The sequence below is a fragment of the Vigna umbellata genome, chromosome 4 (genome assembly GCF_029865625.1).
Source record: "Vigna umbellata cultivar VRB3 chromosome 4, Vumbellata_1.0, whole genome shotgun sequence".
Classification (NCBI taxonomy): domain Eukaryota; kingdom Viridiplantae; phylum Streptophyta; class Magnoliopsida; order Fabales; family Fabaceae; genus Vigna; species Vigna umbellata.
In genome coordinates this window covers 19,255,789-19,272,096 of record NC_142168.1, presented here as the reverse complement: position 1 = coordinate 19,272,096, position 16,308 = coordinate 19,255,789, and positions in this window count along the sequence as shown.

Genomic DNA, 16,308 nt, shown 5'->3' with positions numbered 1-16,308 from the left:
GAGCAGCATCCGGTAAAGATGGAGCATACGGTTGGAATGTTGTCATTCGTCCCAGCTATATTGGAAGTTCACATATCGAAGCAGTTTGTCCCTCCCCTACTTCAAGATGTACGATAGTTCCACAGATCCCGAGGACCAATTAAAATGTTCATTAATCGAATGTCGTTCCATACTAGCAATGACGTCATCTGGTGTCGTTCTTTCTCCTTGTCTTTGGAAGGAGAAACATTGGAATGGTTCAAGTCTTTGTCCCTTAACTCGATTGAGAATTTTGCGAGCATCAAACGAATGTTTGGGCCTCAATTCCCTAGAAGTCAGGCCCAAGACCTAACTGTTTTCTCCTTAGTGACCCTCAAACAGGAAAAAGAGGAGTCACTGAAAATGTTCATGGACAAGTATTAGAAAATCGTACGGGGTGAAAGGTGTCAACCCTGAGCTTGCCCTCCAATACGTATTGTAGACCCTTACACCGGGACCGTTCGCTGATAGTATTTGTCGACGACCTTCGAGAACCATTGAGGAGTTAAGGGAGCGGGCGGCGGAGGACATAAGGGTGGAGGAGATGAGAGAGGCTCCCAAGAAGCAAAACCAGGAAGTAGCGGTAAAAAAGGAGAAGACGGAAAAGAAGTTGAGCGGTCAAAATGAAAGATCAAGAGGCTCAAAGCCTAAAGAGCTACCTTAGGGATCGCGTTATGAACAGTACACCCCATTGAACGCACCCCAAGCTAAAAAAATCAGGAGGCCCTAAGTGTAGAGTCAATGCCAGTGCCAAAGCGCCGCCCGGCGCCGCTCGATGCCGACGATAATAAACACTGCCTTTATCCCAAGAATATGTGTCATACCACAGAGGAGTGTGTGACCCTTAAAGAAAAAATTGAAGAGTTGATTCGTGCTGGTCAACTAAAATAGTATGTGATATCTAATCACCCGACAGAGCAACTAGAGAGGATTCTATGGAGAAGAAGCCCAAACCGGAGGGAATACCGTGGGCACCCTTGGTATAGGGGGAACGACTTTCTCCGACCTAAAAGGACACGAAGTAAAATCCGCAATCGAAGTGGTGATTGCCCCCTGTGCGGCTATATCAATACCATCTATGGCCGCTTCGCTGGCGGTGGATCCTCATTGTCGGCCAGGAATCGCCATGTCCGAGTACTCCGGTCGATTCATTCGGTTGACAAACCACGAAGAACCATGCCGCCCGTCACATTTAGTGATGTAGATTTTCACGCAATCGACCCAGAGCAAGATGATCCTATGGTCATCACTACAAAAATAGCGAGGTATGGAGTGAGCAAGGTGCTCGTGGACCAGGGTAGTTTAGTAAATATCCAATACTAGAAGAGTTTCTAAAGGATGGATCTACCGAAGGACTTGATCGTGCCCTAAAACGAACAGATCGTAGGATTTGTAGGGAAACGAGTCGATACTCGAGGCTATGTGGAGCTCCGGACACGCTTAGGGACCGGGCGAGATAGCAAGGAAAAGATGATCTTTTATTTGTTGGTGAAAGCCAACACGTCTTAAAACATATTATTGGGGTATCATTGCCTAGATGCCTTTGGTGCCATCGCCTCTACACCACACCTCACGATGAAGTACTCATCCAACGGGGGGAAGATTTGTACCGTCCAAGCGGACGAGAAGACGTCGTGCGAATGTTACGTCGTTAGCCTAAAGATGCACACCCTCATGTTCCTCCTAGGAAAGTGCGATGATCGAAGGTTGTCATGGCGGATCTGGATCCTCAGACTAATACCTTAGGGGGAGGTAAAGCTAGTTATTTTGGGAAGGGATGATGCATAGATAACGATGATGTTCAAAGGCTTGGAGGAAGCAACCGAACAGGAGCTGGTGGTAGTGTTAAGGCGAAACCGAGATCTTTTCACATGGAAATCAGCTGACATGCCGGGAATTCACCCTTTTGTCATGTCCCACAAACTATCACTATTCAAGGAGGCCCGGCTGGTCACCCAGAAAAAGAGAGGCGAAATTAGAGAGGAGAAAATGCAAGTGGTGGAGGACGAGGTAAGCAAGCTGAGAGAAGCGGGGTTCGTAAAGGAGGTGACGTACACGACATGGCTAGCCAATGTAGTCATGGTCAAGAAGCCAAATGGGAAATGACGTTTGTCCACAAACTACACAGATCTGAACAAGGCATGTCCGAAGCATGCCTATCTACTGTCTAGTATAGACGGGTTGGTTGACAGGGCATCCGTACATAAGATGTTGAGTTTTTTGGACGCCTGTTTAGGCTAATTATTGTTATGAGGTCATGCCCTTTGGACTAAACAACGTCGAAGCAACCAACCAGAGACTCATGGATAAGATCTTCGCTGAGCAAATATGGTCGTGCACGGATGTGTATGTTGATGACATGGTAGTCTAGTCGAATTCAAGTGCGGACAACATTAGGGTCCTAGAGGAGGTCTTTCGGCAAGTTCAATAGTACAACATGAGGTTGAACCCAGCTAAGTGTACATTCGACGTAAGAGCCAGAAAATTCTTAGGGTTCATGTTGACCGTCCGAGGAATCAAGGCTAATGCAGACAAATGCGCAACCATTCGGGAAATGAGGAGCCCAACAAACTTGAAAGAGGTGCAGAGGTTGGTTGAACGAATGACATCTCTTTCGCAATTCATTCCAAAAACTGGCTGAACCCATCTGATCGATGGTGAAGAAGATGAGGAAAGGCTCGAGGGAGAAGTGGGATGATGATTGCAAAAAGGCGTTTATGGGGTGAAAGCCATCTTGGCTAGCCCGCCTGTAATGACGCGACCGGTAGCTAATAAGGAGTTGTAGGTTTACCTAGGGGTATTGACGGAGGTAATCAATGTCGTGTTATTAAAGGAGAACCCTAAGCCAAGGCTTATGTATTTTGTTAGTTTAGTGCTTCAAGACGCGAAGACCCAGTATCAGCAAAAAGGCTCGAGGGAGAAGTGGGATGATGATTGCAAAAAGGCGTTTATGGGGTGAAAGCCATCTTGGCTAGCCCGCCTGTACGCGACCGGTAGCTAATAAGGAGTTGTAGGTTTACCTAGGGGTATTGACGGAGGTAATCAATGTCGTGTTATTAAAGGAGAACCCTAAGCCAAGGCTTATGTATTTTGTTAGTTGAGTGCTTCAGGACGCGAAGACCCAGTATCAGCAACTGTAGAAGGTCGCACTTGCTTTGTTTAATGAAGCCAGACAATTAAGACCATACTTTCAAAGCGACCAAGTGTGGGTCCAAATGGACCATCCCATATCAAAAATCCTAAGAAAACCTGACTTGGTCGGACAAATGGTAGCTTAGGTCGTGGAACTATCTGAATTCAGGTTACGTTACGAACCCAGAGAATCGATCAAAGGACAGTACTTGGCCGAATTTGCGGTTGAATTACCTCACACCACACCCACTCCTGACTCAAACCTGTATATGGATGGAGCCTCCGATAAGAGCAGAGGGGGAGTCGGGATCGTCCTAGAAGGACCGAATGGTTTCTTCTTGGAACCCTCCATCGTATTTAAATTAAAGACTTCCAACAACGAGGCAAAGTATGAAGCTTTGGGGGTAGGTATGGAGTTGGGAAAGGATATTGGCTTCCGATGGATAACATGCCAAACAGACTCACAGTTGGTGGTTGGCCAAATGAATGGCGGGTTTCAAGTCAAGGAAACTATGTGTCACTAGCCTCCCCATTGCCTTCAACCTCCACTGCAACCTCATCATGCTCGTCCGGCCCCTTACTGGCCTCGAGATCATCAAGACCGAAGTTGCCTTGCTTTTCTCCAAGAAGGACCAAGCTTCCCTCATACACGTCCTTCATAATATTGAATCCCTTTGTCCTCGGGTTGACCCCCAAAAGAAGCACCACCTAACGAAGAGCCTTGTTGAAGCCTTCCTCGTGATCGATCACAATCACCTTCGCCATCTTGTTTTGAATGCTTAGTTCGACCCTCTCGGTGAGCAACTCCTATTCCTTCTCAATCAGCTCGTCCATCTTGCTCTTCAACTTCTTGTATTCCTCAACTACCCGGTCACCCTTCAACTAGGTGACCTGGGCTTTCTCAACTCCATCCTTTTGCTCCCGGCGAGCTTCATCTAGCTTCATTTGAAGGTCAGTCTATTGCTTCTCACACCCCTCATAGGCGGCGGTCAATGCCTCCAAGCGGACGCGAAGTTTAGTAGAAACCTTCCTCTCCTTGGCCAATTCCGCTTGTACCTCCTCAACACCCCTCTTATTAGCAAATTCACACAAGTACCAATTCAACATGGCCGCTTGGGACGAGAGCTCCAAAGCGGCTTTATTGATGTCCTTCTCAAACATCTACTCAATGACCGAACGTTTAGCCATGTTCATATGAAAATTGGCCTTGTGACCAATGTGAATCTTTATTCCGAATATATCGCCCAGCAACAACCGAGGGGTGCTACCTTCATGCATACTCCTCTTACAGGAGGACCTCTCGCATTCTTTATGAAGTTGCTTCTTCTTCTCTAGAGGAGAGACGACAATAGTGGCGGCCATTGCCAAAGGCTACTCCAAGTTTACCAAAGGGGAGGACTTGGGATCTTCTACTCGTGTCACCGTTGTAAGAGGGGTCGGACAACTCTTAGTTGGTTGAGCCACTTGGTTGGAGGATGCTGCCCGAGGGTCTCGAGCCTTTGATGACGAGCTACCCATCTTCTTCCTCGAAGCAAAAAAGTTGTTCTTCCCCGGGGTAGGACAGACATTATGTTTGAAAAGAAGACACAGATTTGGTCAAGTTAAGATCGAACCACAAAGTAAAACAATAAAAGAAAAATACCATACGAAACGCCACTTCGTCGAATTCCTCATGTCTGAGGCATTCAATGAGGCCACGGGTGGAGAGGCAGCGGGTAGACTGTTTATAATCTTAACGACATCTTGCGGGGATCCCTCGTCTAATAAAAGGGGAACAAAGGGAATCCAGCCTCATCCACGAACTCCGACCGACCAAATTCCTTTATTATGACCCTGAAATACTTAGTCTTAAAACCTTTAAAAGAGTCATAATAAGGTTTGAACAACCACTTCTTTTCTACAGAAATAAGGGACACCCATCTTCACTTAGAAATAAGGGATGAATGTGATAGTAGTGAAGGAAAAAGGGGGTCGTGGGGGTTATCCCCAAGGCTGAGCACATCACCATGAAAGTTGACTCCTCCCCATATCATACAACACATGACCAGTTGGCCCACCATTCCAAATCTTCTTCTAGAAGCACAATGTATATGACCCCACCTGGTGAGACGCCGAGTCATAATCATGGATGACCGATAAACCATCCACGAGAATTTCTCCCTCAATATCCACATCCACTCCTCCCACGTGGAGACTGATGGTTGTCCTAGAAATAACCCTCTCACCATTAAAAGTGGGGAACTTAGCGTCTAAGCTACTTCTCCACTCGGTTGTCTCGAAGTAAGAAGAAGACACAAAGCTTGGAGATGAAGGTCGGTCGCCTCCACCTACGAACCCCCGTCACCTCTACTCGATGACTCCTCAAACAAACTAAGTTGAACGATGCTCATTTTATTATTACCTGGAGAAAAAATAAAGAAGACCGGACGATATTAAGAGCGAAAACAAAGGAATTAGTGAAAATGACAGGGCACCCCTCTCCTACTTATAGAAAAAATCTGGATAAATCGTCAATGCATCACTACCGTTGATCTCAGCCACGATCAACGGCCTGGACCATACGACCTTACCACTCCCGAGAAGCGTAGAACACGATAATGCGACATGTGTTTTCCCACCAAAAATCACTCATTTAAAGTTCGCCGGACGGACCCTCAACCCCTGCGATAGATAAACTTAAGCTATTTATGGCAAATCCCAACGTCAGCTATTGCTGCCTAGGGCTTGGGGGGATTGTGTATTGTTGGTTGGACGACCTCGTTTCAACCCCTAAAATCATACACAATGAAGATGAGGTTGTCCGGTCATACTTGTGTAAAGGTCGAACGGTGGTCTTAGTAGCAAAGTACTTCTCAAGGTGTCAAGAGTTGAGATTAAGAGTAAGTATCAATTAGTATAATGGACTGAGATTGAGCCGTAATTAGAATTTTATTAATCTTAGACCCATTTCAAAAACTGTAAATAGAAGTCAAAGATAAAAGGTAGATAATCATATTTATTGTGAATTTAAGAATATTATTCTGACTTCCATCTGAACTAATTACTGACTTAAGTATCGAAGTGTCTTTCAGATACTATCATCCTATTTGAAGCGATAAATAAAAACTTGGACTAAACTGAAACAAGTACTCGTAACAAAGGAGTAAAATTGTAGAGACATTTTGTGGAGTTACTCAATCCTACACCCAAAATCTTTAATATGATAGTAGAGGTGGCGAAGTTGAATTCCAAAAAAGTCAGGCTGGAAATGTCATCCTATTTTCAAATTACAAGTTAGCCCGACCCTGCTTTTGACGAACGAAAGTCGATCCGGCCATAAACGAATCACGTTAGTTCATTAGTTCCTTTTGTCATCCCTGATTAAATACTAATATATGAATACATATTATTGAAATCATCTACCTATACATTTGGCACAGTCCCAATAACATTAATTTAGCACCTGTACCCTACGAGTTAGTATATATACTATATATAAAATAATGTAGTTCTTTATTAAAGTCAACATAATAAATAAAAGTAGAATAAAATTTTAATTTAAAAGAACTTTTTAGAATTAATTCTTTTTAACCTTCATAATTTTATTGAAGTATGATAATTTGATATCCTCAAGTTTTTTTGAATAATATTAATAATAACAATCATAATAAAAAGTTATTGACCTTGATTTGTTTTAAAATTTGTATAGTATAATAATGGTTTAATGTCTCCGTAGGTCCCTATTTTGGTCATGAATTTCAAATAGGTCCTCTTCATTTTCGGCGTATCAATTGAGTCCTTGTTTTTGTAAAATTGAATCAAATACAGGCCTGCCGTTAAATTGGACAAACGACAGTTATAGTATTGGTTACGTGGCATTTAAAACGATTTTTGTATTAAATAATTGGTGTGCACAGCTGTATATTCAGTTTTGGGTAAGGGCAAAGTAGGAAATTTGAACATCAAATTGAATCCCAACTACACTTCCATTTCACCATGTTTTTTAGCAGAAAAATTAGGGGTTCTGCCAGCCTTCTCTTCATTCTTCCATCTCCCACAAACACAATCAAATCTCCCCTGCCAGATCGGTCGCCGCCTCCTCCGTCGGAGCCACCACCGGCCACGGCGTCACTACCCTTTCTCCCTCTTCTTGCTTCGAAAATGGTAACCCAGGGAGGGGTTTGCTTCCGCCAGTTTATGCTCACGGCCGCCGCCCCCATCGAAGCCTCCCTCCTTTGCAGGTGACGGCTACACCATGCTTGCCCTTTAGAGTCGGGTTTTTCTGTTGATGAAGAAGTGGCTGCTGATTCCCCTGGAATGAAGGCAGTCGATGGCGGGAGGATAAAGCTGATGTTGATGCAGATAAATTTGAATGGGCAGTGATTCTGGAGGTTGAATCTGGTTTGGTGAGGAATTACGAGGGGTGGAGAGTAGTCAAAGGTTGAGGGTTTTTTATGGTTACAGTGGGCAGAGGCTTGGAAAAAAAAATGAGCGAATGAAGATGATGGGTGTTGGAGGCCGTGGGCGTTAGATGTCGAAGAGGAAATGGATGAAGATTGAGGTGTAGTTGGGATTCAATTTGATGTTCAAATTTCCTACTTTGCCCTTACCCAAAACTGAATATACAGCTGTGCACACCAATTATTTAATACAAAAATCGTTTTAAATGCCACGTAACCAATACTGTAACGGCCGTTTGTCCAATTTAACGGCAGGCCTGTATTTGATTCAATTTTACAAAAACAAGGACTCAATTGATACGCCGAAAATGAAGAGGACCTATTTGAAATTCATGACCAAAATAGGGACCTACGGAGACATTAAACCTATAATAATTTGTTTTTTTTTCTTATATTCTTCAAATTTAAAGAATAATATCTAAGGATGCATATTCAGACAATGTAAGTAATTCTAAGATTTTTTTTCTTTAATTATTATTTGCTTAGGATAAATGATGAAAATTTGAAAATATTGATATTTAATAAAATAATAAAAACAAATTTCATGAATGTAAATGTTACAAAAAGATATAATATTTTTATTATATATATATATATATATATATATATATATATATATATATATTTCATGTTTTAAATAATGATGATGATAATAATAATAATAACTACCGTAATTTTTAAAATAATAATATATGGATTAGCTTTGCATAAATTAATGTTTTAATTTAATTATTTTTAGAGTTTGATTAATATTTTAAAGATATGAATAGTAGGTTTAATTAATTATGAGTAATTATCTGGATAATGGACATTGCATATACGTAATCAACTCCTCGAGTTAAAAAAACTAGTTTTGTATATCAATATTTAAAATAATTATTTAATGTTTTTTTCCCAATAGATATTGGTGATCTTCAATCGTGACCTTAGACGTCTGTCCACAAACGCCCCAACGTATATAATTGACCGGTGGCATATTTGTAAATAAGTGGAACTATAGACGTCCGTCCTGGGTCGAGCCGGACGTGTATAATATTATAGACGTCCGTCTTTGGAAGATGGACGTTTTAGTTAACCCCTGTGAACACGTGTCAGCCCTTTGAACGTCCGTCCGTTGTCGAGACGGACGTTTATAATGTTCTCAACGTCCGTCCTAGGTGACGGACGTTTAATAGGCTGAACAGTGAAAACCGTGTACCTTTTTGAACGTCCGTCCCTGCCCGAGACGGACGTTTATAAAGTTATGAACGTCCGTCCAAGGTGACGGACGTTTAATAGCTCAACAGTGAAAATCATGTGCATTTGTGAACGTCCGTTCCTGGCCGAGACGGACGTTCGTAAGGTTCTGAACGTCCGTCCTAGGTGACGGACGTTTAATAGGCTGAACAAAGACATGCTTTTTGAACGTCCGTCCCTGCCCGAGACAGACGTTTATAATGTTATGAACGTCCGTCCTAGGTGACGAACGTTTAATAGCTCAACAGTGAAAATCATGTGCATTTGTGAACGTCCGTTCCTGGCCGAGACGGACGTTCGTAAGGTTCTGAACGTCCGTCCTCGGTGACGGACGTTTAATAGGCTGAACAAAGACATGCTTTTTGAACGTCCGTCCCTGCCCGAGACGGACGTTTATAAAGTTATGAACGTCCGTCCTAGGTGACGGACGTTTAATAGGCTCAACAGTGAAAATCATGTGCATTTGTGAACGTCCGTTCCTGGCCGAGACGGACGTTCATAAGGTTATGAACGTCCGTCTTAAGTGACGGACGTTCATAAGGTTATGAACGTCCGTCCTAGGTGACGGACGTTCATAAGTTTACTACAGTGATGTGTAGCTTTTTCAACGTCCGTCCCTGGATGAGACGGACGTTTATTATCATATGAATTTAATAAGCTGACAACTGAACGTTTATAAGCTGAACGTTTCAAATACCATGGCAGCCATTATAGACGTCCGTCCCCGCATCACGGACGTTTAAAGTACTGACAGGATGGTTGGGTATTTAATTGTCTTCAGTCCTTACACGTCCAGTCTGGAGGGCACGGACGTCTATAATATTATAGACGTCCGTGCCCTCCCAGGACGGATGTTTATGTACTGACAGGGGTGGTTGGGTATTTAATTCTCTGCAGGTCCTTACACGTCCAGTCTGGGGGCACGGACGTCTATAATATTATAGACGTCCGTGCCCTCCCAGGACGGACGTTTATGGGCTGCCATGGGGAGTTGAAACGTTCAGTTGTTCAGTACAATAGACGTCCGCGACCCAGGACGGACGTGTAAAGCCACCCGCGAATATGATTTTTAAATGGTCAAAGACGTCATATTAGTGACGAAACGGACGTCTATACTATTATAAACGTCCGTCCCCCAGAGTGTCGGACGTCTAAGATAATAAAACGTGCACCCGCGAACCGTGACCAGTTACCTTGCTCCGCAAACGCGAAACCACTGTTCATCGTCTTCCTCCGCAGAACGCTGCTGCGCCGTTGATATTCGAGGTTGGTTTTCTCACTTTTGGACCGTTTAAAATTACATTTAATCTGATTACATTGCTCTGTGATGAAATGTCTTTGATTTGAACCGATTAAAAATTGTTTTGGGTCCGTTTTTTTGCAGACTCTTGCGTGTTCTTGGGCGGCTTCCTTGACTCTTTTTGGACTGCGTGTTAGGCCGTTTACTCCTCCACTTCCCTCCTTCTCATTTGGAATCAACTTTTCAGGTTAGCTTGTTGGTTGAAAATTTTGAGTATGCATGTATGTGGATTTTGTGTATGGACGTTTTTGACTGTAAAATGGGTATTACTTATGTTATTGTGTTAAACGATTAATGCGAAATGTGTATTAGTGTATGGACGTTTTTGACTGTTAAATTTTGTGTATGCATGTATGTGTTATTGTGTAAAATGTGTATTAGTTATTGCCATACATTGAGTGACACTTAGTTCCCGTTTGAAATTTAAGACAAACGATTAATCTTTTAATCGTTTGTGTTAAATTTTGAATTGTCCGATTGGACAGTTTGAGAAAATTAATTTTCATAATTTGCAATACCATGTCAATTGGAGTTTAAGGATAAGATTGATGAAATTTCGGTTCAGTACTTGTGTTGTTCTCCGGATGCATATTTGATTGTGGTCATCGTTGACTACTCTCATTTCGTGTATTTTGGAGACCAATGCGAAATGCTGCCGAAATTGTATCAATTTTATGACGTAGACTTCAATGCATGTGGCTGAGCAAATTATGAAAATTAATTTTTTTGAATGGGTAGGGCCTAACCTTGTGAGAGTTAAAACACTTGAACTGATGATTTTACGAACATAGTATGGATCGAAGATGGATGAACGAACGTCGCATGAGTGAAGAATATGACAAGGGTGTTTCGCAGTTCTTGCAATACGTTGAACAAAATGCTAAGTCTGTCAACGGGACATATTTTTGTCCTTGTGTGCGTTGTCTTAATCAAATACGCCAAGACTTAGGCAATGTGCGTGACCATCTATTCATGTACGGCATAATGAGGACTTATACCGTTTGGACTTGGCATGGAGAAGTACTTGAGCAGCCTACCACGTCACGAGGAACAAATTATGTGGAAGAATGGATGAGTGACCATTTAGAGGACATGATACGTGATGTCGGTGAAGATAATTTTGGAAGGGCTAATTTGTATGATACTCTTATTAATGATTCAGAGCAACCGTTGTTCCCAGGATGCTCAAACTTTACACGCTTGTCTTCAACTTTAAAGTTGTTTAGTTTAAAAGCAAGGAATGGATGGACCGATAAAAGTTTCACCGAATTGTTGGAGTTGTTGAAGGAGATGCTTCCAGAAAATAATACTCTACCTATTCGTAATTACGAGGCCAAAAAATTTTTATGTCCAATGGGTCTTGAATATCAAAAGATACATGCTTGTCCTAATGATTGTGTTTTGTACACAAAGGAGTTTGCTTCGTTAAACTATTGTCCAACATGTGGTTTATCCCGTTTTAAAAAGAAATCTGACAGAGTCACTGGTAATGAAGGTAATGATGGTGCACCTGCTAAGGTGATGTGGTATTTGCCTATAATACCTAGGTTCAAACGTATGTTCTCTGTTAAAGAAGATGCAAAGAACCTTAAATGGCACTCTGACGAAAGAAAGTGCGATAATCTTCTTCGACACCCTGCTGATTCTCCACAATGGAAAAATATTGATGACAAATTCCCTGAATTTGGTGCAGATCCAAGAAACTTAAGGCTTGCACTTGCAACTGATGGTATGAATCCTTATGGAAACTTAAGTAGCAAACACAGTTCGTGGCCAGTTATGTACCCACTCCAGAAATTAACTTTGTGGGGGAGGCCATAGGAACATTTATTGCCTGGCCTAGAGCATTGATCATGTCCCACATCGCGACTCCACAGGTATAATGTCTTACTTATATACATGGTTTCACAGGATAAAAGGTTAGCCGCCCAAGAAAGACAAAGGCTAAACGACACCCCCCACTTGTTATCACGAGGTGGATATGCAAAACTCGAGAAGAAACTGAGAAAGTCTAGAGTCGATGCCTTGGGACTTGAGTCGCCTGACCTAGCACCTGCACCTGCTAGGTACGAGTTGTGGAAGGCTGCTCGGACTAAATCTGATGGGAACATGACATCTTCCTCAGCTGCCTTGATCTCACAGAGAATTGTAAGTTCAAATTTTAAGCAGTTATTTGATTGTGTATCTATCACAGCATGTCTTCTAAGTAACTTGGTTTTTTTATGTGCAGGATGAGTTGGTTGAGCAGCAGACTCAGGGCACATTTGCTGGCCAAGGTAGGGACGACATTCTGACAACGGCCATTGGAAGGCCCGAACACCCAGGACGTGTACGTGGAGTTCCAGGGGCGATTGGTCTTCGTGACTATTTTGGCCCTACACAGAAAACCCCCCAATCAATGAGTCAGGAGACACTGAGGCAGCTGGATCTTCAGTGGGAGGAAAGACTCAACCAAAGCATGAGATCAATGGAGCAACGATTCATGGATCAGCTACAAGAACAAAAACAAATACAAAGAGCGCTTGAAGAAAAGCTGCATTCCATGACGCAAGGCCACATGGGGGCCGATGAAACTCCCACAGCACCTCGTGTCAGCACTAGAGGATCATGCTCTGCTGTAGAACCCAATGAGTATAGCGGTCAATATGAGCTGTTGGTTGATGGGGATCCCCCACGCATTGTGGCTGTCGGACGAGTGCTTGAGGGAGGGGAGACCATTCATGGTGTTGCCATATTACCCCAGCACGTGCGTGTGACCATTGACGAGGTTCGGGATCCCCAGGCTCAGGTGCCTGTACCCACTCCAGAAATTAACTTTGTGGGGGAGGCCATAGGAACATTTATTGCCTGGCCTAGAGCATTGATCATGTCCCACATCGCGACTCCACAGGTATAATGTCTTTTTCCTTAGTATTTCTATGTTAATTGTCTTCATATAATTGTTTATAAAGCTTTGACGTAAATTCTTATCTTCAGTTCACACGTCCTCAGAAGCAGCCAATTCATGATACAGTCATACATGAAGATGATGACATGGCTGAAGCAGAGGATGATCCTATATCAAAGTTAGTGACAAAATTACCCAGATTGAAGAAAGCATCATTAGAACTATACTGGGATTTGAGGGTATTTGGTCTTCCCCCACATGTGCCAGTTTATATCACATTTTCTGATGCATTGGAGGTGATTGAGGGAGACAGGATGTTGAATATTTCCATCATTCAGCTGTGGTGCATGTAAGTTAGTCAATTTGGTCTTTGATATTACTTTTATTTACATTCTTATATAGTTTCTAACGACTTAACTTTGTTGTTTTAGGTACATGGACACAATCGTTGTAGACCAAGGTCGGTCTTCCATGTACGGATTTGTTGAACCTCAGACCATTCAACCGTCTGGTAACACACTTCAAAACAGACAACATTATTTGCAAACATGGATGGATGAGTCCAAAAGAGACGTATACCTTGTGCCATACATTGACGGGTACGTGTTTTTATATGTGGTCAGTTTATTATTATAGTTTCCTTAATTAGTTGAATAACTATTTGTCCTTCGTGATAGGTCTCACTGGCAGCTGATGGTTATCATTCCCAAACAATGTAAAATTATATGGTTTTGTTCGTTGCACAGGAAGATGAAAAGTGACTTGAGAACCATGCTTCAAGGGTAAGTGTTTCTCCAAAAAATGACTTCAATTTGATGTTAACCTTCAACTTTTATGATAAAATAGTCATATTAATTATACTTTGTGTTTTCAATCTGTACAGAGTTATTGGTAAATCTCGTGGTCAATTGGTTCAAATTTTGTATCCAAAGGTTGTAAGTCATTTATAGTTTCTAATTCATTTATGTTATTGAATGATCTAAATTTTTAACTATTTAGTTTGTTATTTTAGTGTAACCAGCAAGTAGATTCATGGGAATGTGGCTTCTATGTGATGTGTTGGATTAAGACCATCATTCGAGCTGTCATTACAGATGACTGGAATGAGGTAATGATGTATACCTTCAATACATTACAAATCAAAATCATCTTCAACTATATATGAAACAATAATGAATCTTTCTTGAATTTTGCAGCGCTTCAAGACTACATCGCCTATTACAGAGGACACAATTAACCAGATAAGGCAGGAGTGGACCGCTTATCTTCTACAAAGATGGAGTTAGGAATAGTTATATTTCTTCTTGATTGAACATTGTTTGGTTTTAGTTTTATTTTTATGTTAATAGTTTGGTAGTGGATTGAACATTAAGTAGAATTTTGTTTATATAAAACGCATATTTATGTTATTGGAGAATTGTTCTGGGACATTTTTCTGTTTTTCAGGTGTGGTTCTATTGAAAAAACAAACAAATTTTTTAAAAAAAAACGCCCACTAGACGTCCGTTAGTGTACAGTCGGACGTCTATAGACGTCCGTCTGTGCACATACGGACGTCCCACCCCAGCCCTACACCAAAAGAACTCAGCAAGGTAGACGTCCGTCCTCAGACAGCAGCGGACGTTTATATGGACGTCCGTCCTCAGACAGCGGACGTTTATAATAAACGTCCGTGCTCAGGCAGCGGACGTTTATTATAAACGTCCGTCCTGAGGCAGCGGACGTTTATAATAAACGTCCGTCCTCAGGAAACGGACGTTCATATAAACGTCCGTCCTGATGCAGCGGACGTTTATATAAACGTCCGTCCTCAGGCAGAGCGGACGTTCATATAGACGTCCATCCTCAGGCAGCGGACGTTCATATAGACGTCCGTCGTGCCAGGACGGACGTCTGAGGGACGTCTACCGCATAGACGTCCGGCGTACGCCGGACGTCAAAAGGCCAAAATATCGGACGTAAAAAGCCGTTTCTGCACTAGTGTTAGGTTGTTACACTCTTACAAGGAGTTATACTTTGACTATTAGTTAACTTCTGATCGAGTTGGTTTCAATTTAATAACTAGTATCAAAATTAATATCAAGAGTTTGCTTCTAGTACAAAAATTGATGAAAAAAAGGTTTCGTCAATTATCTTATGACATAAATCAAGTAGGCTAACTTATAATTTAAAAACCTCATCCTCATATTTACATATGGTGAAGGAAAATTTCAACTTCTTTGTTTAATTCAACCATTGAAGTTTGAACGAGTGGTAGAAGAGGTGGATAATCAAAAACTTCTCTACCACTCTTGTAATATTCAGTTAGCATAACTATTCCCACCTATAACCTATCATAAAAAATACTACTTTTTATGAGATATAATTTTAACCGTTATGAAAGATAGGGTATAAAACATGTAAATGGCTTTTTCTGATAATTTTTCTATGATAAATTTTTTAAATAACACATAGATAATGAATTTTTTATGACGTTGTGATAAAAAATAATAACGTTTTGTAACAATTGTACTTGTATCGATTATAAATCTAATGTAGAAGATATATTTTAAATGTCATAAAAAGTATTTTTTGTAAACATCATTCTGTAAGAAGAAAAAAAACAATTCATTATTTAATTAATACACATGTCATCATTTAATTACTTTAAAATATATAAACATTTATCTTATCTAATTAGAGTCACGGGTATGCACTAAATTTAACAAAAAGAAATCCAATTATACCTGAAATGTTATTATTATTGTTGGAGATGATATTGAGAAAAACAAAAGAAAGTAAAGATTGTACATATTTTTACGTATTTAATTTCTGTATATATATATATACAAATTTGTTTCTGACTTAATTAATTGTATTAAAAATAATGTAGTAAAAAAGGTGGTGACACGTGAAGCAAAGCTTTACTCTAAAGTCCCAAAACCACGAATTATTGTTTTACAAAGTTACCTACCAACCTTCATTTAAAGGCATTTAAACCATATTATCAAGGCTTGGCTTAATTTTCGTTTTCTGCCTACCAAAACCGTACAAATATGATATGCTATAACCTAAAAGGGATATTCTAAATCTTTTTGTACTTTTTACACTTGTGGATGGTGTGTAATTAAGCAATGAATAATATATAAATACAGTTTTAACTTATTACGTGTAGATCATTTTTCTTCTACCTTGGCTTTTCTTGCATGTCAAGCTCTATAAATCCTTTTGTACATAATTTTAACGAAGTCTATTTCGCATCCATTAGAATTTCTCATACGAAATATACAGAAAATATAAATAATGCGAAGTCAAAG